The sequence below is a fragment of the Halichoeres trimaculatus genome, unplaced genomic scaffold, assembly GCF_033239565.1.
Source record: "Halichoeres trimaculatus isolate MK-OKI-2021-1 unplaced genomic scaffold, fHalTri1.1 fHalTri1_scaffold_8, whole genome shotgun sequence".
In the NCBI taxonomy this organism is placed as follows: domain Eukaryota; kingdom Metazoa; phylum Chordata; class Actinopteri; order Labriformes; family Labridae; genus Halichoeres; species Halichoeres trimaculatus.
In genome coordinates this window covers 31466165-31486217 of record NW_027437186.1, presented here as the reverse complement: position 1 = coordinate 31486217, position 20053 = coordinate 31466165, and the positions used below count along the sequence as shown (strand labels likewise).

Sequence of the window (20053 nt, the reverse complement as noted above, 5' to 3'; positions counted from 1 at the left end):
GGAGGATGCATACAGCTGAGGAGGAACTCACCTGGAGCCGGCCTAAGAAATATTCAGGGGACATTTTATGGCAATATAATCTGTTTTGGTGTTTGTTGAGTGCATTAGCATTGTGGGGCTGCAGATAAAGTACGGTACAAATACTAAATAGTTTAAGCATTGGTCTACCTGATAGTGAAGTGACAACAGAAGGCATTAAAAATAGTTGATCCAGACCCTGTTCTTTGAATCATTTCAGCCAATAAATGACCCCTGCTGCCTTTTGAATGCTCCATATGGGAAAATATTATTGTAATATGATGATTTTTAAACACCAAATAACCAACACAATGCCAGACACACTCTGGATTTGTCTTGTTGGGGCCCCTTCTGAAAAATGGGACCCCAAGGAGCCACTTACTGCTAGCCTCAGCTACTTGGTATGCCAGCATAACATATGTCTACACTAAACAACAACTCCCAAACTGCTACTTTTTCATAGCCCTGTTGTACTGACTTCTCATTAAAAAAGTTGCAAAAAGTTGTGTTAAAAACACTTCTAAATCCCTTCTCATTTGAATTAAATTGAATTTATTTATTTAATAGGGACGATGCAGTTTAACATAGTTCCATCACTAAGTATGAATCTGATGTGCTGCACAGAGAGTTTATAGCAAATGCTAATTTCCAACTCTTGTCCCTAGTTGGGCCTTTAAAAGTCAGAAAATGTAAAGTATATTAACAGCATTAAATAATAAAAAAGTTTACAAAACAACAATAAAATACACGTTCACATCAAAACAAGTTTGCTTCTTAATGAAATACTCAGTGGATGATAGTGCTCATGGGAAACGGAGTCTTTATCCAGGAAAAATACTATTCTGGAAGTTCCTCTCTGGCTATTCAATAACAGGCTAAAACTGTGATTTACCCTGTCAAAACAAAGCAAACATTGTTTTCACCTTTTATTATAATAAAGGAAAAAATAAGAGTATCAAATAACTGAAAGTAATAAGAAAAGTAAAGTGATTGAGCCTCTAAACACTCAGAAACCTTAGAGATAAACATCCACTGAATGAAACTTCTCCACCGGTCGTCGCTCCCCCCTTGTGGACCCCCCTCGCTCTTTCTTCTCCAGTCCTAAACCCTCTATTGTGGATCATCAGTCGAGCCCTGCTGGAGCACAGAGCTGCCCGCCCTCGCAGAGCAGCGGACCGGGCTCTGGCGGTGACAGTTCCAAACACACTCTGTCAGCCTGGACAGCAGCAGAAAGCGTCGGGTCCGGATCAGCAGCGGGACCGAAACCGAGCTGCTTCGGGTTTTGGAGAAGGAGTAGACCATACACGGCTTTTGTGTGCCCTGTGTGTTCAGAAAAGTTGCACTCGTTGAGTAAGGACGACCGGATTCGTGCGCGAGACGTCTACAGTTGGAGGATATTGCAGCGCGTGCTGGTTGTAGAGAACATCTTGTTTAAGGTGAGAACACGAACGCAGCACGAGACAGTGATTTACCATTGAATGTCTCACATTTTATGTCATAGTTTGGGTTTAGTAAAGTTGTTAGCTTGTTGTGAGCTTCATTTCTGCAAAAACAACTTTTTTAAAAACGTTTTTTTTAGGTAATTTATGAAAAATTCAGCTTTAATGAGCTTGGGCAAGTCATTACGGTCCAAATGAGAGATTCAAGAAACCCAATTTCGGAGCTTTTGTTGCTGTTGGGAGTGTGCAGTATGTCCATCTAATAATAACAATGTTTTTTTTCATATACTTTTAAATTTTTGAGTAATTTAGGTTTGAATTGGCTAATTAAGCCTAATTTCAAGTTTGGGATAAATGCAGAGGCTTAATTTCCCTACAAGTGTCTGTTGTTTGCACTTGATTCAGCTGTTTTCTCTCAGCAAATGGGATGTAAAGGAAGTGTGTGTGTTTTTTTTTTTTTTTTTTTGTGTGTGTGTGTGTGTGTGTGTGTGTGTGTGTGTGTGTGTGTGTGTTGTGTAAAGAGAGAAAGACAAAGAATTGTGTGTATGAGGGCGCGAGGAACTAGAGAATAAGCATTTCTCTGTTATCTCCATCCAGCTGTTTCAGTGAATGGGGTTTCTGCTGCTCAGGCTACACACACACACACACACACACACACACACACACACACACACACACACACACACACATACACAAACACACACACACAACTGCTCTTCTCTTGCATGCCACTTCTGTTGTTTTGACATGTTCCCCTCTTGACATCCGTGGCTTCTTTCCCACAGAGGATGGCGGGACTCTGATGAAAAGGAAAGGTCACTTATAGAGGAAGAGACCTTTGCTCCATTTGTTTTATGCTCTCAAGGCTGATACTTAAATATATGGATTAGTTAGAAGTTGAACTGGAAACGCCCAGGGTCTTATTGGATCATAAATAACGCCCTGCAGAAGCAGACATAAACGCCTGAGATCCTCTCCATCACCTTCTGATCTGTGTGAACGCCTTCCCTCAGATGATTGATGGTGTGGACGTCATGTGACTTAAGATAAACGCAGACAAATAAAAGACCACTGAAACAGTTGGATGCATGTGATTTCATTTATGAATGCAGTCGAAATGTGCATTCATAAATGTTTTTGCAGGCCCATGCTGCATCCCCTCCTGCATAGACATTAACTTAGCTCCACGCTGCCTCACTGGGAGATCCTATATCATCCTGACCTGTCACCACAGCAGAGCAGGAGCAGAGCAGGAGCTTGGGTGAGGAGGTGGAGGAGGAGGAGGAGAGAGGAGGCAGGACACATGGAGGGGGGGTTGGTTATGGGGGTGATAGCCAAGCTGTTGGACGGATTGGAGCAGCTAGGGAGGCGTAGCAGAGGAGGGGGGATCGTTTTCATCACATGGTGAATTCACAGGATGATGTGCTGAGAGATTAGTCATTTTATCAGAAAGGAAATTCATCCTCGAGTACTTTTACAATGTTTCTTTTCTTTTTTGATAGGTTTTTCACAAAAAATATTTCAGACCTATCAAGAGCACATTTTATGAGTTTTGAACACTAAATTTTTTTTTGACATGATGCATTAATCCTGAAAACAAGCAGATCATTCCATGATGAAACTAGAAAAGCACTTAGAGAGTGCAGACCTCCACCAAGCATATTGTGATTGTCACACAACACTCAAGCCCTACTTTAATGTTATACTCCCTTTCAGCAGACTGTCTGCTACAATTTGGTGTTATTTGCAGGTTAGTACGATAACTTGTTACCTGACAGTGTTGAAAATTATGATGTCCTAGTAAATATTTTGTTGCCAGAATCTGGATCGTACTTTTACATCTGTCAGAAATTATGATGACCTTGTCTTGTGTTGTTTTGCAAAGCAATCCGACCATTTATCCTTGAGTTATCATTCTCAAAAAAAAAAAAAAAAATCCTGGATCCAGACCATTTTGAACATTCTTTAAAAAAAAATCTTTAGATCCATTTGTAACTTTTTGAGTTATGTTGCTCACAGCCAAACAAACAAACTCTCCCAAAAACATAATCTCCTTGGCAGAGGTAGACATGAACTGAAAACAGTTAATGATCCTTCTCTCATCTCCTATATGCCTATTTAAAGCAAACAAATAACATGTATGAGCTGAAAACTAGAACACAGCTACAGGCACAATCCCAGTTTACACACATCTGCCAACTCTTCCTCTGAAGACGCTGAAACATTGCAGACACGCCTCCCGCTCAGAATGTATCGGCAGGTTTTGTCGCTTAATTAGATAATCTTGGCTGAAAATAGCTCATAAATGTGCACACAGGAGCACATCTGTGCACACAAGAGCACTCTTGCATAACAAGGAAAGGAAAATCCCACATGAAGCGGCATACAGTGCGTATGTCCCAAGCTGAACTGATGTACTGTAAAGAGATGGGAACAATCTGATCCACACCTGTGACGCTCAATTAGTGGAATGCTTCTGCAGCCATCTGCGTCTGCCATTTCATTTAGCTGCAGCTGTGATGATGATGCTGAGCGGTGGATGGGATTAAAAGCATGCAAGTAGCGTGTCAGCACGTTTAATTTATCCTCATCCATCAGGATGTAACACAGGAGGCCCCATACATCAGATACGCTGCTGCTGTTAAACACATCTGAAGAAGGAGAGTTTTTCTGCTTACGAACATCAGTTTAAAATTCCTGAAAGAAGCTTTTCAGATTTGTTCTTCATCTTCCTCTTCATGTAAAAAGTTGTGAACGAGTCTGTTTGATGGTACGCCGCAGTTCAATGTCACCGGTGCAGTTTGTTTCCTTCTTAAGGTGCAGTTTGTCAGGGTAATGTTGGTTCTGAGATCCATATTCTGCCTGTGATTCCTCTCAGATTCCTCTGAGATTTCTGTCTGAGGTTTCTCACTGCCAGCCCATTAAAGAGACAAGAGCAAGAGCACAGTGGGGGGGAGACAAGCTGTCAGTCAGACTCAACACACACACCAACACACACACACACACACACACACACACACACACACACACACACACACACACACACACACACACACACACACACACACACACACACACACAGTGAGACTACCACTGTATGTCAAACTGTAATTAGAAGCTGCCTGGGTTTGCAGTGTCCTTTTTCATGCATGTTTGCCAGCAAGGACATTACTTTTGGCTTTTCTGGTGGTTTTTGCAGTTTGTGTTTCCAAAGTTTTCAACAGCCTCAGTTTCAAAATGACTGTGATATGTTTTGAAGCTGCATTTTTTTGTATTAAGATAGCAGCAGGTGGATGTTAGAGCCTTTAAATGTGCAGGTAGGGATGGGCATTTATAAGATTCTGCTTATCGATTTGATTCTTTATCAATTCTTTTCTCTGTAAAAAACAAAACAACTAGCCTTTCAGGTTTTCTGGGTCAACAACATAAAATTAAGTTTATAAGAGAATAAATGTTATTGGTCCCTGGATCTGGATATCTCTGGGTGTAAATATCCAGAAATAAGTAAAAATTGCATGCCACATGACAATGTACTGCTAAGATATTATTGACTCAGGTATGCCATCTAGTGTCTTGAAGTGGTTATAGCAGTATTTTAAGTTGTTTGGAACCTTGAAGTTGAAATTCTATTCCGAAGCTGAAGTTACACCAACATATGCTAACCGCTAGCATATCAATGCAATTATACATATACGTTAGCATCAAGCTAGCACTATTTTGTTCATATTGTTTTTGGTAAATAAGAAGATTTATACCATGTTGAATGTATTGAATAGGAATCTGGTGTGAGGGGGTAACTTATGTTTCTTTGTGAGTTAAGTTCTCCAGTAAAACTTCAAACTGAAACTCCTGAATCAGAGTTTTATTGGAAAACGTTATCTAACTGCTAAGACAGCTGCGGCAGACTAGTCACATAAGGTCCTGCAGCTCTGGCATAGTGTAAGGAACCGATTAGGGAATTTTTAAGCATAGAGACTAACGATATTGATGAATTGAACATTTCTTATCAATTCTCAACAGGAACCAGTTTTCGATACCCATCCCTAGGTGCAGGTAAGCTGGTGCAAATCAGCTGCCAAACTTCTGGCGTCAACGGTTAAATGAGTTTTCAAGTGGTCATTTTTAAAATGAGCAGATATGTGGCTAATCTGTGGGTGCATTTCATCAACATGCTGTGTGTTCAACAAATTTGACAGGGACAAGAAATACACACAACCATATGAATCTTGTGTTTTTTCAACAATAAATCATTTGTGGCATTCAGGATGATTTTCTTGTATAAACTGACATAGTCTCAGTGACATCACCCATTGGTTTCTGAAAAGAGGTTTTAAAGCCTACTGATGACAGCTGCTGTGTTGGAAATGCAAACTCCTGCCCCTTAGTGTGCCTTAAATTGCATACTTGTAACTGAAAATATTCACAATGATAAAGTTATAAAACAGATTTACCCAATGAAAACTGTGCAAAAAAAGAAGTCAGATTTTCAGATTAAAAGCATTTTTATTCTTGCTTCAAAAATTGACGTTTTAACATGGGTGTAAATGGGACATCCTTGGTTTTTGGAGCCAGCCTCAAGTGGACACTCAAGAAACTGCAGTTTGCACTTCTCACATTAACTTCATGAAACATCTTCAGAGGTCGCAAGTTTTAGTCCAACTGTACTTAAATACTATTTTTAGGGTATTCTGCCATGGAGAAAGACAATGAAAGACAGTGAATTTCTGCACCTACTGCGGGATGCCTTAGAGGACAGTTTTAACCTGCAGTATCCAGAAAGCATGTGTATGTGACAGATAAAGAGACACAGCAGTGCTTTTTCTCTCAACTTTAAAACATCAGTCTGTCTTTGTTTTGTGTGTGTGCCCACATGTTTGGCTTGTTGCTAAATTAAATCCTAGTTTGAGGAAATTGGACTTGAATAGAAATGAATGAGTAATTGTTTGTGTTTAATGATGTATTGTTTATAACTCAAGGCTGCAGAGAAAGACATCTCTCTCTGTGCTTTGTAAATGTTTCCAGATGTCTGTTTTTTATCATTTAATCATCTTTTAGATTGATTTTTTTAGCGTTGGAAGATAAACTAAAGTTGTGTCATTTTTGGCAATGATGATGAAATCTGTCTTCATTTTAGTTGTTTTCTATTTGTCATTTATTAATGGTTCACCAATGGAGAGATGCATTTGTCCTCTCTTAAAACCTTAAGTCTTCTTAAGAAGACATCAAAGATATCAAAAGGCCACACTTCTTGTTGTCAAATATATAATAAAAGTTATGTTCATTTGTTTAATCTGAACCCCTAAGTTGTTGTTGATCCACTTTAGAGTGAGTAACGTTTGACTTTGAGAAACTGTTGTATTCATGGCCACTCCTCCCAAAAACAAGTGACACACAGTTGTTGTTTTCCTGCGTACACATGGTCCTAAGCCTCTGTTGTGATTCTGTTTTTAGATGCATAAACAGTGCAGCAGGACATCCCAGCCTCTTTTGCAAATCTTTCCTGTTGGATAACCTAAAACTACTCAGCCTCAAATCAGATCAAATGAGGACTTTTTGCATTTTTGACCCAGCCTGACACAAAAGCTAGCTGAGCTATTTCAGGTCCGCCAGGCTCTTTGTTAATCTCATAAATCTCTTAAAATGAATGAATAAAGAGTTTAAACTCTGACATTTTAAGTCTGAGGTTATTCAGAGGTCTTTTAGTCTCCAGCATTAGGCAGACCCAATCACCAGTGGAGAAACATTTCATTAGTCGAGTGATTGCAGCGGAGGCCATCACTTGGGTGCTGATGATAACGACCAGGCTGTGCCATGCCAAAAACAAACACAGCAATCACTTCTGTGAAAAGAAAAAAAGAAAGAGAAATAAATGAATTTGTATTTTTGGTGGGTTGTGAACTAAGTTAATTTTCTGTTGTGATGCTGTCCAGGTTTCAGGTCTTGTTATTGCTTATTAAAACATAAAGAAAAACAACAATTACCAAGTGATGAATATCTACAGGCAGCTCATCCATCATGCTCTTCAAGGTCAGGTTAGGTCTGCTGGAGGAAGGATGACTTCAGGCTGGAGAGATTTATAGTTTGAAACAGGTGGTAAGTTTTTCCCGTACACATATCATGGCCCCATCAGTCTGCTGGTCCTACACTTTGTCTAGGCTGAAGAGATAAGGCCAAGGTGAAGCATCCTAAATCCTCAAGTGATCTTCTGACACAGGGGCTGAGAAAATGATGAACAAAGTCACAGTGGTAGTTTGTAGGCTGCTTTTATGAGGCCTTGATTGTGGTGTTTAGGGTGTCTCCATGTTGGCTTTCTGTAGCCACAAGTGATGATATTACAGAGACATGGTCGGGGTGGAACAGTGGTGGAGTCTCAATTAAAAGGTTGTGTGTTCAATCCCTATTTCCTCCTACATGTACTACATGTACTGCCCAACTTTAGGCCAACGTTTTGGTCTTTCTGAATGATTCAGTCCATAAAAACAGCTTTTGGTTCTTGACATTACCCTCAAGAGACCTTGTTTATCTGGTGAGTCTCAGTTTTACTGTAAATATAGAGTTATCCAGAAGTATCACTCTGGCTCACGTCAGTTGCTCAGCGCTAATAATGCAACACACATTCTTGTATAGATTTAGAATAGAATAGAATAGAATAGAATAGAAAACACTTTATTTATCCCCTTGGGGAAATTCAGGAGTAACAGCAGCAATCAAGAAAACAAAAGTAAGAAAGTGTATAGAAAGTGCAAAAAGGTCCACAAGAAAACAGATGATGACAGCTTGTCCATCATTCTCCAGTTCAGCCAGCCTCCACCTCCACAGGGTCCAGGACTGAGCTTCTGGTGTCCAGTGTTAGCTCTGTTAGCCATGTCTGTGAATAACATGATGCTACGCTGCCTTCTGGTAGTCCCTCTGTTTCTGGGTTAGCATGGCTAGCTTGTCCATCTTACTGGAGATAAATCTTACATTTCCAATGATGATGGATGGAGGGAAGGCCTGACGTCGTCACTTCTTAGCTCACACCTGAGAACCAGCATGTCCTCCTCACCTCCTTCTCTTCACCTTGTGGAAAACATCAGGCCTTGCACCAGTTAGCATTGACATACTACAGGTTGCTAACACCTGATTTCACATGTAAACACTGCAGCCATGGTTACATATAGGATCTCCAGACAAACACAGGAGAAAAAGTAGTAAAAATGTCACTGAAGATAAAACCAGTTTGGTTTCCACAACCAGCAAATGAACCATACAAAGTAATAGCAACAATTTGCTAAATTTGCTTTTTTAAAGTCTTTGTTATGGCTTTTATGCCTTTAATCAGAGAGGAAAGGACAGTAGATTGAGTAGGAAACGTCCACCAAAGCCGCGTTGTGATTGGTCGATACTACTTTGGATATTGAAGAAGAAATTGAGAATTTATCACTAGAGATTAGTATTTACCTGAATATACTGTCTGGTCTTACAGAATGCTAGCACAGACATGACATCCCTCCTGCCTATTCATCAGCCCAAGGTGTGGCTGTACAGACATGGGTGGACCCCCTCCGCCTTAGGTCTGTCATCGTCAAGCTGTCCTCAGTCTCAGCCTTTCATTACCCCCTTTTGACTTTTAAAGACCTAAGAAGCAGCCATAAAATGCCCCATGAACTTGGACACTGCCTGTCTATTATCATGCCTTTGCACGACCTGCTTCAGCACAAAAGCAGGCTCAAAATGTGCAGCGTTTTTTTTTCTGCATGAGTAGATTTCGGGTCAATTAAGTTGCTGTTGGAATCTGATAGCTGAGATGGCAGGCAGAGATGGGCTCTGAAAGCCTTTACTGCCTGTAAGAAGAGACACGATCAATGCAGAGTGGGCCAGGTCTGTGTATAATGGACATTAGTGGGCAGAGCTTTGGCACGGATCACATTAAAACCAGGAGTGCTGAAGTCTGCCATCCACTGCTAACATCCTTTAAAGGGCCAATCAAAGTGTGTTTTCTCAACACTCCCTCGTTTGTTTACAGCGCCTCTCAGATACTCTTTAGAAACTTCTTCAGAAAAGTCTCTATTTTGTTATAATGCATCAAAAATCCCATTTGTATTTATATTTAAACAGACTTCCCTTTTTCCATTTTAGCTCAGCACGCCTCTCCCTTCTCCCCTCTCCTCTCCACTTTCCCTCTCAGAGGAGGAGGTAAAGTGGCCTCATATGTCACAAAGCGTCACTTCACTGCTGTCAGGAGGTTGATGTACGAGGACCGAAATGGCCAGTGCTGAAACAGCAGACCACACACGCACACACACAGATACACACAAACACAAGATTGATGGATGACACCAGTATTAGGTCCAGATTTGAGCCTCATTGCCCGGTAGGAGAGGAGCAGTTTAAGGAGGGCAGAGAGTTGACCTGCTGCTGCAACAACTCCACTTTTTTTTTCCGCTGCTATCTTGTCTCTTAAAACAAAACATTGTGATCTCTATTAACCTGCATATGCCCATTTTTTTTCTGGAGTTGTAAGGCATATAGTTTTATCAGTTGAGTCCCTCTAAATCATGTTATGTATTTATTTTTTCCATTTTGTACTTTGATTTGAGGAAAATATCATTTTTATGACTGGCAACAACTGTGGACAGTGGTCACACAACTTGTCACTAGGTTACTTTTATAGGTACCAACCAAATTCTGTCAAAAGTACCAGGCACCGATTCACGTAAAATCAAAAGGTACAATGTTTAGGTACCTAAATGCATCCATATGACTGAGAGGGTGGAAGAGTAGGCGATTTTCCATGCTGGACATGAACACAGCATTACAAGGTTATATACTAAGGAATAAATATGTTTAATTAAAAATAGTTTTCACTTTATTATTAATCAAATTGATATTTTTTACCACATAAACTCACACAAGTACCAAAAATTGGTACAGTTGAGTTATGATACTGATTGCCTGGTACCAGGAATCGGTACCAAATTGTTTCAAATGTGAAAGGTACCCATCCCGAATTACAATAAGTTATTAAAAAATGATTTAAAGTCATAACAAATCAAAAAAAGATGGTGTGGGGTGCGCATTGGCTATGGTAGGTACTTGTGTATCAAGTAAATTATGAGCAATCCTTCAGGCAGTGTTTTCCTTTAGTTAGCAACTAGCTATGTGCCCACAGGCAACTTTTGTTGCCACTCGCAGAAATAAGCACATGAAGAAAAAATCCCAGATACATTTTTTGGGGGAGGGTTACTCTAGAGACTTGAATGATGAAATAATTACAAGTATGTTAGGGGGAAAAATCATAAGAAATTAGTGAAAATTTTCAGGATAATTTGCATCCACCATGTCTTTCACCGGAAGGAGCAGAAAGCAGATGATATCATGAGACAGGAACCACTTGGAAACTACTTTTTATAAACCAAAATCTTTGTCTGAGGTGTCTACTAGCACATAGGTGGAAAAAGTTGCATTAGTAACTAAGGATGGGTACTGAATTAGGTACTTTTATAGATACCAACCAAATTCTGTCAAGAGTACCAGGTACCGATTCAGGTAAAATCAAAAGGTGCCATGTTTAGGTACCTAAATGCATCCTTATGACTATGAGGGAGTGGAAGAGTTGCTGATTTTCTATACTGGACATGAACACAGCATTACAAGGTAATATATTGAAGAATAAATATGTTAAATTAAAAAGAATTTACATTTTATTGTTAAACAAATTGATATTTTTTACCACATAAACACACAAAAGTATGGAAAATTGGTACAGTTGAGTATCGATACTGATTGCCAGGTACCAGGTATCAGTATTGTATCGTTTCAAATGTGAAAGGTGCCCATCCCTATTAGTAACGTTGAGATGAAAATGACAGTGATACACTTCAGCATCAATTGTTGCTGTTGGGGCAAACGGCTTAATGTGTAACTCAGAGACATTTTCCTTCTTCCTTCAAAAAAAGAGGAGAAATCTTCTGTCAGACTTGCACTCCTAACGTGACTAACAAAGCACCACTTTCTTACAGCGAGGAATCCATTGATTAAGTCGCGTGTGTTGATTTGCCTCTATTGAAAACCTGATTTGTGCAAGCAAGGGAAGCGAAAGAGGAATTATTGATCTGGTTTTTAAAGCTCATCGGCCCCTCATGGTTTGATTTGGCTGCAATTTCCTCTTGATTTTTTTTTTTTTTTTTTGAAAGGAGCCTCTCCAATATAATTCTGTCGAACAAACTATTTTCTTCTCCGCCCTGTCTAATGCAACTACCTCAGCAGAATTGAATCAGCATGACACGTTACAGCGCTGCTCCTCTGGGGTAATAACATAAGCAAAGATCTGTTGACACCCAGTTGTTTGGACGTGTGTCGGATTTATAGATTAGATTTCCTCCACTCTCTTGGAGAGCGTCTTCTTATGTGTGTGTTTTGCTCAGCGGAGTGAAGCCAGCCTGGAGGATGTGTCTGCCAGATGACCCCTCGGCAGAATGTGCACCACATAACGCCCCTCCCCCTTCCTGCGTTGGATTTGGTGAACTGTAAGAGAAGAGAAGAGCGTGGAAGTTTGAACCATGAGAGAGTGTTTACATCATCTTTGCATTTGCTCAGTGATGAAAATATGCCACTGATCTCTCCCTTTTTAATTGCTGACAGATGTCCCCCTCTTCATGAGCACATGTTGGGCTCGGATGTTCCCAGAATTCTTTCGGGAACCTCTGGGATGAAGTCCCAGCCGTGGTCTCTGTAACATTACTCCCACCGCCCTCTCCTCAAAGTCAGAGCCAGGCCTAAACTCTCACGGCCTCATCTCACGTGGACCAAAAAGACTCAGCTGGCCTGGAAGCTTTTCCTGTGCTTATGAAACATTTGGCAGATTTTAAGCATAGTTGCAGTTTTAGCTCAGTTTCACAGGGACTCTGGGCTCAGACCAACAGAGCCCAGAGTCTCGTAGGTGTTGTCTGCGTTTGTGTCACGGTGTCTTTGTCTGCTCTGTATCATCCTGCAGAGATTGGTTATGGAGGATTGTGTCCATCTGCTGAGGGAGAGTTCTTGGAACGGAGACACAGGGCAGATAAAAAGTTGGAGGGGTTTGTCTCGTGTCTGATCAGCGGGAAAGTGAAATCAATCTCTCAGCATGCAGTAAATGTGTGTGTGTGTGTGTGTGTGTGGCTGTTCTGTATGTTTGCATAACCTGCTGAATTGTACCAAACAAAGAATCCAGTGTGTCTTTAACATGCACGCGTCCTCAAGCCTCCCCCAGCATCCCTCTGCGATCTGACATTCAAAAGATGCATTGTCCAAATCAGCCTTTGATATTCATATTATTTTCATTAACAGGCTGGATCAGCGTGAAGCTCACTGTGTTTGGGGTCTTGGCGTTTTTGTAGCCCCCCTCTGCCCGGTCTGAGGGCCGACAGAAGTAGGTCAAAGTTTAGTGGAGCGTCCTGTCTGAGCAGAAGGATTGTAGAGGTGGGCGAGGGGAGGGGGACAATTTCATAAAGCCCTGAAGATTAGCTTTAATTCAGTTTGGTGCTTTGAACAAAGTTGTGTATACAAGGTTTAGGTTCCTTTATAACTTGAGCCTGTTTTTATTGATGTTTTTATCCTCTGTTTGCATGAATGATGCTGTAAGGCACCCTGAGTAATATCTTAATATTAGTTCCTATTGGTGGTAATCTGACAACAGTTTATTACTGCTGTCAATAGATATCTTTGCACCAGTGCTGCTAAAAAAAACAATGTAAATCTCATGACGCCATGGAATGTATTAAAATTAATCAGTCTGACTTCCCTAAAATCAACAACCAGGTTTGTATTTTTTCTCCTTTCGTTTTTCAGTGAGGCTTGGCAAAGTTTGTATTTTTACTTTTTTCACAACAGCATCATGGTGTTGTCATTTTGGCAAACTGAAGGCCTGTAAATGACAAGACAACGGATTATTTTAGGATCGTATACTTTAGACGGACCACAGTTAAGTGTTCCTGTAATGCCTGTTTCTGTCAGTCTATTTGGTTCAGATTTACAGGCACTTCTCTGGGAAATGTAACAAACCAACAATGACAACATTAACTAGAAATGGGTGAATACCGATACCAGATATCGGGCCAATACCAGCTTTTTTTCAAGCTCTCGTACTTATGAAGGCTGCTGATACCAGAAGCCAATACTCAAGGTGAGAAAATCTTAGGTCAAGCAAGTCCGCCTCGCCAGTAGATGCTGCTACTTGCTGCGGTTTAACACAACGGCAAATGTGCATCAGGTCTTGTTCAGACAACATGAATGAACCAGGGAGAGTTCATTCATTCATTTTTTTAATTTGTCCCTTGAAAAGCGATTTGGTTTGCAGCAGATTCACATTTAAGCATAAAAACATAGAAAACATTCATGATAATATGAGCAGTATAGACATTGGTGCACAGTTAGTTCCAGTATATGAAAGCATGACGCCGTAGCAGTGCGACAGTGCAAAAGTAAATTAACAAGGTGGACTTATCAGACCAAGCTGTGCTCCTGACCAAGGAGAAGGACGGGAAATGACAGACTACTGGTTAGCAAATATACAGTAGCTGCTTAGTAAAAAGCACAGTTAACAGGAGTGTTATGGTCATACATGCCAACCCTCCCGATTTTCCCGGGAGACTCCCGAATTTCAGTGCCCCTCCCGAAAATCTCCCGGGCCCACAATTCTCACGGATTTCTCCCCATTTCCACCCGGACAACAATATTGCCACACCATCCTTCTCTTCTGACCGGGCGCCGTTTCCGGCCGGACATTAATAACGGTTACACCTCGGCTCGAAGTCAAGCACAGCAAACAGAACAGAAGAAGAAATGAGTAAGAAGAGAAAGTACTCGTGTAAATTCCAGAATGAGTGGAAAAGAGAATTCCCGTTTATCCGGGACAGCGCGAGGGGGACGGGATATGCTACGTGCACATTTTGTAGATCTGACTTTTCGATTGAACACGTTGACCGCCCAATTGGAACGCCCCCAGAGGTCAGAATTCCCAACTTGTAAGCCGAAGCGCCCACACCACCCCCAAGTTCCCAGTAGGAAATTCAGAGTTCAGGAGTAAAGATTAATTAGTAATAGTGTTTGTCACAATAAATCAGCCATTTATATATATAAATATAAATATATATATATATAGTATGATTCAAGGTTTGTATACAGAAATTCTGCTGTTATGGCAAGTTTTCTGACTTGGCAACTGGAATGCTGAACTTGGAGATGACGTCATTACGTTCCAGACTTCCAGAATACAACTGGAACGCAGCATACAAAGTTAAACTGTTTTATTTTGCACTTCAGTTTTCTTTAAAAAGATACTTAAACTCTAGCAGTTTATAGTTTTATTGTGCACTTTTGACTTAATATTTATTAAAAAAAAAGTCATAAACCTAGAGAAAGTTGTTTGTGTTTTATTTTGGACTTAATGTCAGAGGGCCTGTGCTGTTTTTGATCAGAATGATGTGTCCCTGTTAATTTAAATTGCATGTATCAAAAGTACTAGTAGTATTGGTACTCGGTATTGGTGAGTACTGTCTGAAAAAGAGTGGTCTCGAACATCTTTAACATCAACATTGCAGATGGCAAAGGCTCCATGGGAAAAAAAAAATCTGTGGCTGGAAGCTGTAAATCAGGGGTCTCCAACCTTTTTTAGGACAAGAGCTATTTCACACAATAAAACAAGTTGCGAGCTACTTCTAGTCCCCTTATGTATTTATTTATTTTGCTGGTTCTGCATTTGTCTGTTTTTTTGTGTTCAGTCATTATTTATCTCTAAATGGTACACTACCTTTAGTAACAGTAAAATAAAATCCATTTGCTTTGCACACTACTTATTGAGGGCTTACCAGCTACCTGTTGGACACCCTGCTACACTAGAGTCAGTAAATCTTAATGAAGCGTATATTCAGGGGATTTATGTTTGTTTTGATATAAATGCTGTTGTAAAAACCTGATATCTGGCAGGTGTAGTTTCACAGTTACTCTTTTCATCATCTTTGTATGGTGTGTTTCTTGCTGAAACTGCTCATTAGCACAAACAGGAGAGCAGAGCAGAGGAAGTGTTAGTCAACATTCACATTAAATGTAATCTCTTTATGTTCCTTGTGGGGTGGTTCAATCAATAGCTGTATCCGTTAATACCCTGTCATCTGTTGAGTGCTGAGAGCTCAGTCTGCTGGCCTTCCTGACCCTGTTGAGTCAAACATACTTCTACAGATTAGGCTGTTTGGGTGTCTGGGGCGTACGGGTTTGGGAGAGTCAGGCTGTGGGGTTAGAGTTGAGTGGAGAGGAGCTGAAGGGGCTGAGGGTCACGTGGGAGCTTTGTTTGTGAAGTTCAAATTCAGAGTGTGGGAATGGCCCTTTAATTTGACTTGTCTGGCATCAAATGCTGGAAAGCATCTGAAATATTTAGAGTTGTTGTCAGCAGAATTTCTGAGCAGGATTATGTCTCATTCCTTTCGTTCTTGTCTCGGTGTCCTTGTTGGCGTTACATAAGAGAGCTTTCAAAAAATCAGATGTTAGCATAGATATGAGGGGGAAAGCCTGGGGAAGAGACCTGTCTCTACGGTTTAACTGTGAGTTACAGCACCGACTCCTGTTCACTGTGAACAGCTCAGGATTTACTCCTGTATGAAAATGAAAGCTCTGGTCTCCTGTCAAAGATCAAACAGATAGATTAAGGTGAAGACAGAGCGGTTTGGAGGAGGAGCGGGCGGCAGATGCAGAAATGAGCGGATGAAATGAGGCCAGTGTCATCCAGTCTCATTTGCTATGCAGGGTTGGGAGGGGATTAGCCTCGCTTACATAACTCTGTCTCCCCCATCTTCCCCCTTTGACAAGCCCATCTCCCCTTGTTCTCCACCCCTCACGCACTCCTCTGTTTGCAGATCATAAGATTGGTTTTGGCCTGTGTTTTATTGAAATAATTTAGATCGCTGTTTTTAGCTCATCTTTGTTCTCATGGCAAGGGGGAAAACGGGAGACCACGAAACGATCAAAGTGAGGCTCAAAACGGTTGGAAGGAGCAGGAAATGGATGGAGGAAGAGGAAGGTGTTGAGAATCTGTAACAAAAGGTCTGCAGATGAAGCAAAAGAAGAAAACAGGAGAAGAAAGGGGGGTAGAGGTGGGGTGTGCTGGGATAAGTCTATTTATAGTGTATCCCTGCTGTTGGGTTAGATCGCCTGGCCCAGCGCAGCACAGCTCAGCTCAGCATCCATGTCAGTCTTTATGTCACTCTCCATTAGCTCCATACACACTCAAACACACACGTATAGAGTCCCGCCTGAGGGGGTAAATACAGGCTGTCACGAAAGCATGGGTCTCTTGACCTTTGGCTCTGAAGATGTGGGAGTAAAAAGGGAATTACACACTGATGGATTCAATCATGTATGTGTGGTTTTGTTTGTGTGTGTCTGAGGGTGCTGAGGTGTAACAATAAACAGTGTGTGACATAAATAAGCTGTGAAATGTGGCGTGCCATTTAGCTCAGGAGGAGAAAAGATTGTCTTTTTGAAGCAAACGGTGCAACGCAGATAAAAACATTTAATCATTTCAAAAGGCAAATTAATCTAATATTCATAATTTATGTATAACTGCACCAAAATAAAACAAAAAGCTAAAATACTGACTTCACTGTGGACATTGGTTAGCAGTAATGAATAATAAATCATTCTGTGATTCTCCAGAAGAAAAAACATATATACATTATTTTCTCTGTGTGTTTTCTGTACATTCTGTTTTAGTTGTGGGGGAAAACATTAAGAGCCCCCACCTCCGAGTCTTCTCTGTATTTAGATCACATTTACATATCCATGTAGTCCCTTTTTTTAATACATCCTCACACACACATGCCGCTACAAGCACACGTGAAACTGAGCAACGTGTTTTAAAAGAGAGCAACTTGTTCCCCTGTACACAGCCCACAGGAGGCTTCCCCTCTGGCCCACAAAGATGACATCACTGCACTTGTTTCATTGTACCTGCTGGGGGAAAACATGTACGCACACACTTACCCATACACACACGCATTTGCACATTCAAATGTCACCGCCAGATGAAGTAGGTTTAGTTTTAAAATGAATATCAGGGTGTTTGATGTATTATGATCCCAAATTGGAAAAACAGCCCCCATTTCTAACTTGATTCCTTTTTTCATCGCTTTTATGTCAAAGGCAAATGCAGATTTTTATCAAATAAAGAATATTAAATTCTAAGAGCACAGAAATTCAAGACAAAATTAAACTCACTTTTCCTGTTACAAACTTTAAATCTGGGGTTTAACTTTGTATCCAGGAACAAGAAGTGTAAATAAGAACGCCTTACTATGTTCTACATCAGGCTTTCTGTAGCTTTTAAAAATATAACTGAAATAAAGAGTTTCTGTTTTTTTCCAGTGAAAATTAAGAATTAAGAACATTGATACTAAACAAAATCACGATTTAACATTTTTTTGAACTAAATATTCAACACATCTTGAACAAACTAGAAAAGCAGTCAGAGAGCGCAGACCTCCACCAAGCATATTGTGATTATCACGCAACACTTTAGTCCTACTTTAATGTTATACTCCCTTTCAGCAGACTGTCTGTTACAATTTGGTGTTAGCTGCAGGTTTGTACAATAATTAGTTTCCTGATAGTGTTAAAAATTATGGTGACCTTGTCTTGTATTGTTTTGTAAAGCAATCCGACCATTTATCGTGGAGTTATGTACACATATGGTGAAAACGGCCCTATCTCAGAATGATAAAGAATCCTTTAAAAAAAGTCCTGAATCCAGACAGTGATTTGGACCACCTCCAAAGTTTAATCACTTCTTCCTTATCCCATGTTGAACATTTCCTGAAAATTTCATCAAGATCTGTTTGTTACTTTTTGTTTTTCATGCTGTTCACAGACGAACAAACTCTCTCAGAAACAAAAGCCTCTGTACTTCACCTCCTTCAACATCAACAGCCCACCAACTTTCCTTGCACCTGTGGCTAACCTCAAGTTTTACACACCTGGCAAAATAATGAAATCAACAAGAAGGCAAATCTGGTAGAAAATTGAGATTTGAATTGTGAGTGGATGGATTCAATCAACTGCCAACATGCCGGCCTAATATACATACTTGACATGTGTCCAGAAATTAGTAAACAACAAAAATAAGCAACATTATCAATATGTTGTCAAAATCAAGCATTATTGTTGTAGTTCTACAACTTCATAAATTCATAAAACGTTTTGTTTGGATAATTATTCAGTATATTTCAACTATGTGTGGAATTTTATGCACCTTATTGTTTATATTGTGAAGGCAAAGTTGACTTTCTGGCTCTGGAATGACTTAAACCCAGATGAGATGAGGCAAAATAGCTCCTTTGAAAGTAAAGGTTGCAGACTCTGTTCTATATCTATAGCCGCTTTTCCACCAAGCAGACTGGTTCTGTTCGTCTTGGTACGGCACGCATTTTGTGGCGTTTCCACTGACTTATCCCAGGGCCAGATCCCCAAATAACCAAGACAGGCTGTCCAACTTTTTGGGACCCCTTCGTATGGGTGCCAGACTGAACCAATCCGCTCTCGGAAGGTGGAGCAACACACTGCAGACCGCTGATTGGTCAAAAGAATCGTCACTTACCCCGACAGCGTCTGCATTTCTCCTGGCGGCACACAGACTTCTCTGAAACAAAGCTTGATTGCACTTTGTATCAAAGAGCTACATGCCAATCACAGAGAGGATGAAATGCTGCATGTCTTCCGTTGTTGCTCTTTCTTTACTGTGTCACGTTTTTCCTCTTCGTTGTATTTATTAGTGGGGTAAACTGTGTCATGCTGCTACAGCGTCATGCTATTATTTAACAGCTGCAGCTTTCGGCATCCAGCGTACAGGCCGCCTACCATGAGAGGGCACAGTTTGCTGTGGAAATGCAAACAGGATCAGGCTTAACTGTACCAAACCGTACTGAACCGAACCGGACTGCTTGGTGGAAATGCAGCTAATGGTATCTATAGTTAGATAGGATTTGGATGCTTGCACTCTCATGTTTTTGTTCCTCAAAGCTCTATACAAAAATGGCTGAAGGACATGAGCAGCTCACCTTAAACCTTTGAATATGACCCCTGCGACTTATTTCCTCTTAAAAACAGAAAGTCATAATCTAATCCAACTTTTCCATATGTAAGGAACATCATGAAACCACATTAGTTTAAGAACCAGGCTTCAGTCTTCTTTGCAGTTAAACGTCCTCATACTAACCCTAACTCTAACCCTGGTTACACATTGCTCATCACAGTTGTTATATAATCAGACACAACCTTCATTCAGCTACAACGTTTAATAAATTTCTAGATCAAAATACAATCAGGCCTTGCTGCATTATAAGATGCCAGCAGTTTACATCTGTAGGAAAGATTGACAGTTGCCAATAACTAGAGTTAGAGCCCTGGCTCATTGTGGTTACTGCATTACAGCTCAGACGCAGAACAACACCAGCAGCTCTACTATCGAGTATAAAGTACATTTCATGTTCTGAATGAGGAAACCTAAGGAAGTGTTGCATGTGAAGTTGTAAACTGTGAGCAGAGGGCAGAGAGGACGGTCCAGCAGAGTTCCTGGATGATTCATGGAACAG

At 40.6% G+C, this 20053-nt stretch overlaps 1 protein-coding gene across 1 annotated transcript in view; it reads left to right on the top strand.

Annotated features, from left to right (window-relative positions):
* The first annotated feature begins 1162 nt into the window (after window positions 1-1162).
* Window positions 1163-20053, top strand: part of lzts2a (leucine zipper, putative tumor suppressor 2a) — a 67562-nt gene continuing 48671 nt past the window's right edge. The window contains exon 1 of the mRNA XM_074675978.1: window positions 1163-1454. The gene's annotated coding sequence lies outside the window, so the exon portion shown is untranslated. The remainder of the gene's footprint in view (window positions 1455-20053) is intronic.